Source organism: Malania oleifera, chromosome 4, assembly GCF_029873635.1.
Source record: "Malania oleifera isolate guangnan ecotype guangnan chromosome 4, ASM2987363v1, whole genome shotgun sequence".
Classification (NCBI taxonomy): Eukaryota; Viridiplantae; Streptophyta; class Magnoliopsida; order Santalales; family Ximeniaceae; genus Malania; species Malania oleifera.
In genome coordinates this window covers 17,395,985-17,401,315 of record NC_080420.1, presented here as the reverse complement: position 1 = coordinate 17,401,315, position 5,331 = coordinate 17,395,985, and positions in this window count along the sequence as shown.

Genomic DNA, 5,331 nt, shown 5'->3' with positions numbered 1-5,331 from the left:
GTAAAGACAAAAGAAAGTACCTCTCATGCAAGTCAGTCCACAAGCCCACAGTGTAGAGACCTAAATAATTATCGTAATTTAATAATAGGAGGAGGAGAGGGAAAAGGAATTAAAGAAGGTAATTATGCAGGGTCTCCTCAACGAACACAGGGGACGAGAACACATAAGGGGCTCATCAAGACACGTCGACGAGAAGATACCAAAAGGATGTTTCGTAATTTTGAATTTCGTCGACGAGGGGTGAGCATTCATCGACAAATTTCCTTCTTGACCTCGTCGATGAAGTGACGTGGCTCGTCGACAAAGGCCATTATATATATAAATAGCCTAAACTTGATTTTTTCAACTGAATTTCAGGCGCAAATCCCTCTCTCTCTCCTCAATTCGTCCCTCCTCCCTTCTCTCTAAGATTTCAGGCCGAATTCTTGTCGGTTCAACGATCTGAAATCGCCACGACACTCTTGGGAAAGTTCTCTACAAATCTGTTGGAGTGGATCATCGATGGGGCTACCTTGGAATTCATCCCAAATTCAAGATAAGGCTTTTTATTCGAAATTTGGATTTTTTATGTTATAGGAAATGTTGTACACAAAGATATACTGAAGTTTAGTTTTGATAGATGTTGTTTTCAAGGTATTGAATGGGGAACCCTACGGGTGCAGGACTAAAATTTCATAGGGGCTTTTTTAGTTGTCGGGTAAGGGAATAAAGTAAAGCAGTAATTTTTCATGAAAATTATTATTAAATTATTAGCAGATTTATGTTCAAAAAGCATATATTATACTTGAGTATTTTTTAGTAAATGTATATTTGGGAAAATACTGTCGTTACACTGGAATGTATGTTTTTAATAATATGCCAGAAAATATGATTTCAGAATAGAATGTATGGTTTTATTCAGCATTGTGTGGCATGAATATTATTTTATGCAAATTATATCATGTTAAGGTAATTTTATAGATAAAGTATATTTCAGTGATTTTCAAGAATTATGGAATAATGCGGTATATTATGATTTTAGAATACATGATAAATAATATATTTATTCAGATCAATATGTATGAAATGTGCGGCGTAAGAACGTGATTGATAGCCGGTGTAAGGCCGTGTATTATGTATGATTTTGATGCAAGGCCGTATTTATGAATGATTTCGGCGCAAGGCCGCAGATATGAAAGTAATCGGCACAAGGCCGCATTTATTTATATTATTACAAAAAATGCTATCAATCTATTTATGTTAAACAGTATATTATCATGTATTAAATATTATCAGAACTCAGATGATAGTTCAATTCAACTTCAAGAGTATGGTACCATAGCTATACAGTTCAGATTATTACAATTCAGACTTGTGCTAACCGCCCCTGCAAGTAGAAGGGGTGGGAGATGGATAGTCGATGTGACTTTCAATGTAAAATTGTAGACATCCACCTAACAGTCCGGACTAGGGTGTGGCGGGCCCATCATACTTACAGACATTTTTGACTCGGCAGTGGTCGGTCAGCCGTTGTCGACTCCCACATTTGGGCTGCACATCCCGTCATGGGGGGTAATACATGACATCAGTTAGCTATTCATCTTGGGTAAATTTTAGTATTATTAGTTATATCAAACAATTCATGAACAATATGATTTATGAGAATTATGAAATTATATGTTACTCAGCTATGTTATGATCAATGTTGTCTAGTATGTGAAATGTATTGTATATCTACTACAACATTAAATATTCATGTTGCCACACAACTATATTTAGTTTATTTTCCCTTACTGAGAGGTGTCTCACCCCAACTTAAATAAATTTTAGGAAACCCAGAAAGACCGGCAAATTGAGGCCGCCGTTGAGTTAGTTGTGCTACCCCGCTAAGAGGGTAAGTTTTGAACTAAGATTAGGACATTTTTGTTGTGGGATCCTAGATATATTTTTGGTAGTTTTGGGGATTATATATAAATACAGTACTATTGTGGATTGAAGTTAACTCTCATATTATGCACTTTATGGTTTAGAGAATGTAATTTTATTTTTACTGCTGCTTAAGTTTCTGCTGTGTATGACATGTGTATCTCTGCTACCCACGGGTTTGAGTTGATGTTATGGCTAATTAGTGGTACCAGGATGGTTAATGTGATTAACTATATATAGCAAATTAAGCAGGTCATTACAGTTTGGTATCCGAGCCTAGGTTCTGTAGACTCTAGAGTACAGCAGTAATAATACCAGAGTATAGGATAAAGGAATTTGAGGTCTAGTTTTGTAGTCTAGATGTAAGACTTCCGTGATAGTTTGTTTGATTTTTCTAGGATGACGATTTCAAGAAAGTCATGGTAAACTATCGTCGGGTTAGGTATCTAGGTTGCAGGATTGAACCTTGAATCCAGATTTGGGGTGAAGAATTAGTTTAAGATGTAATATATTAATTAGATGACATGTTACAATGATAGGGTCCTAAGTTAAGTTTATTGTTTTTCAAGATGAACTCTAGAGGCAGTAGCACCCATACTAGTGATAATGAGGGTGTTGGGCCTTTAGGCGCTCCGGGTGGTGATTCAAATGCAGTACTGCGCAACGTGGCTCAGCAAGTTATGGCTGAAATTGTCAGGAGCTCTAGAGAACAGGGTGGTTCTTGCCACGACAGCTTGATTGAGAAGTTCATTAAGATGAATCCTCTAGCTTTCTCAGGAGGAACTGATCCTATAGTCGCTAAAAACTAGGTGAGGGAGATTGAGAAAGTGTTTGCAGTGCTATAGTGTACTGAGGAGCAGAGGGTGCTATTCGCTACCTATAAATTTACTAGAGAGGCCAAGAGATGGTAGACAGCAATGAAACTCTTAGAGCTGCAGAGGACAGTACCTATGGAGATGACATAAGATCGATTTAAGGAGATATTTTTCAATAGGTATTTTCCAGCCTCGTCTCGAGAAGCTAAGATTGAGGAGTTCCTGAATCTGAAGCAGGGATAGTAGACAGTGCAGCAATACATGGTGAGATTCATTGAACTATCTTTCTTTGCCTTGTACATTATTCCAGATGAGATAAAAAAGGTAAAACAGTTTGAAAGAGGTCTAAGGAGAGAAATATATAAGCAGGTGTCAATACTGATGTTGCAGGATTTTACTAAGTTGGTAGATAGGGCCACTATAGCAGAAATTAGAAAGCAGTTGGAGGCTAAAGAGTAGAGACAGAGGAAGAGATCCACGCCATCTGGTTCCCAACAGGGGTCTAGTCGTGGTTCGTGGAAGAGAGCTAGCTACTACAGAGACCGGAGGCAGGAGACAGGGAATCGTGATTTTCAGGGTATGCAGCCACTTCCAGCTTACCTGACTAGTGGGAAGAGGCACCCGGGGGAGTGTTGTGCTAGGCGAGGTATTTGCTACTGGTGAGGGGAGCCAGGGCATGTGATAAGAGATTTTCAGGCTTAAATTGGTGCTACTCCCGCTCCTAGACCTGCTTAAGGAGGCTATCAGACCCCACGTGGAGGCCAATAGAGGAATATGGCTCCAGCCAAAGTTTTTGCTTTAACGCTGGGTGATGCTGAGACAACCGGTGATGTAGTGATAGGTATGGTTAGTATGTTTTCATTTAAAGTCATTGCATTATTTGATTCAGGTGCCACACACTCGTTTGTGTCTTTAGAGTGTATTAAATTGTGTGGGTCAGACACACAATTATTAGATATCGAACTATTGGTGACTACACCAACTGGGTCAGCAGTGAGGTGTAGTTGGGTGCTCCGTGATTGTCCAGTTGATATATAGGGGAGAATTTTATTTGTTGATTTGATGGTGCTGGACATGCATAGGTTTGATGTCATATTCGGCATGGATTGGCTAGCATCTAACTTTGCCAATATAGATTGTCGTTCAAGAGAAGTGATATTTAAACCCCTAGGAAAACCAAAATTCATATTTATAGGATCACGAGTGCAATCTCTGCCTCAGATGGTTTTAGCTATTTAGGCGAGGAGACTGCTTCTGAGTGGTTGTCAGGGATTTTTTGCCTTTGTGAAGGAAAGATCCGGGAATGAATTGAAACTTGCTAGTATGCCAGTAGTGAAAAAATTTATAGATGTTTTTCCAGATGGATTACCAGGTTTGCCAGTTGATCATGAGGTAGATTTTCCTTTTGATCTACTTCCAGGTGCAGCGTCGATTTCTAAAGCACATTACCGAATGGCGCTAGCAGAGTTAACAGAATTAAAGAATCAATTGTAGGATTTGCTTGATAAGGGCTTTATACGACCTAGTGTATCTCCATGGGAAGCTCCAGTATTATTTGTGAAGAAGAAATACAGGTCCATGAGGATGTGAATAGATTATAGGGAAATTAACAAAGTCACAATCAAGAACAAGTATCCTCTACCCCGTATAGATGATCTATTTGACCAGCTCCAAGGTACACAGGTGTATTGTAGGATTGATCTCAGATCAGGCTATCATCAGGTAAAAATGAAAGCAGAAGATATATCGAAGACGACCTTCAGGACAAGTATGGGCATTATGAATTTCTTGTTATGCCTTTTGGTTTAACGAATGCTCTTGCAATATTTATGGACTTGATGAATAGAATTTTCCACCTATATTTAGACCAGTTTGTTGTATTTTTATTGTTGATGTACTGGTCTATTCGAGGAGCTATGAGGAACACGAGACGCATTTAAGGCAAGTTTTGCAGACGCTCAGGGAAAAGAAGTTGTACGCTAAGTTCAATAAATGCAAATTTTGGCTCAAGAAAGTTATGTTTTTGGGGCACATTATCTCAGGGGACGGAATTTTTGTGGATCCTAGTAAAATTGATGCGGTAGTGAATTGGGTTAGACTGATGAACGTCCAGGAGATCAGGAGTTTCTTGGGGTTAACTGGTTATTACCTTCATTTTGTCGAGGGATTCTCAGCATTATTAGGGCCTCTGATATGACTGACTAAGAAGAATGTTAGATTTAAATGGAACGACAACTGTGAGTAGAGTTTTCAAGAATTGAAGCAAAGGCTAGTCACAGTACCACTACTGGTCATCCCATCAGGGGGTGAAGGTTATGTTATCTACAGTGATACGTCCTTGAAGGGACTTGACTATGTATCGATGCAGCATGGCTGGGTAGTAGCATATGCTTCTAGGCAGTTGAAAGAGTATGAAAAAAACTACCCTACCCATGATCTTGAATTGGTTGCAGCGGTACATGCATTGAAGATTTGGAGGTATTATCTGTATGGCGAGCAATGGGAAATTTTCTTCGACCATAAGAGTTTAAAGTATTTCTTCACTCAGAATGAACTAAATATAAGATAGAGAAGGTGGTTGGATCTTATTAAATATTTTGACTACACTATT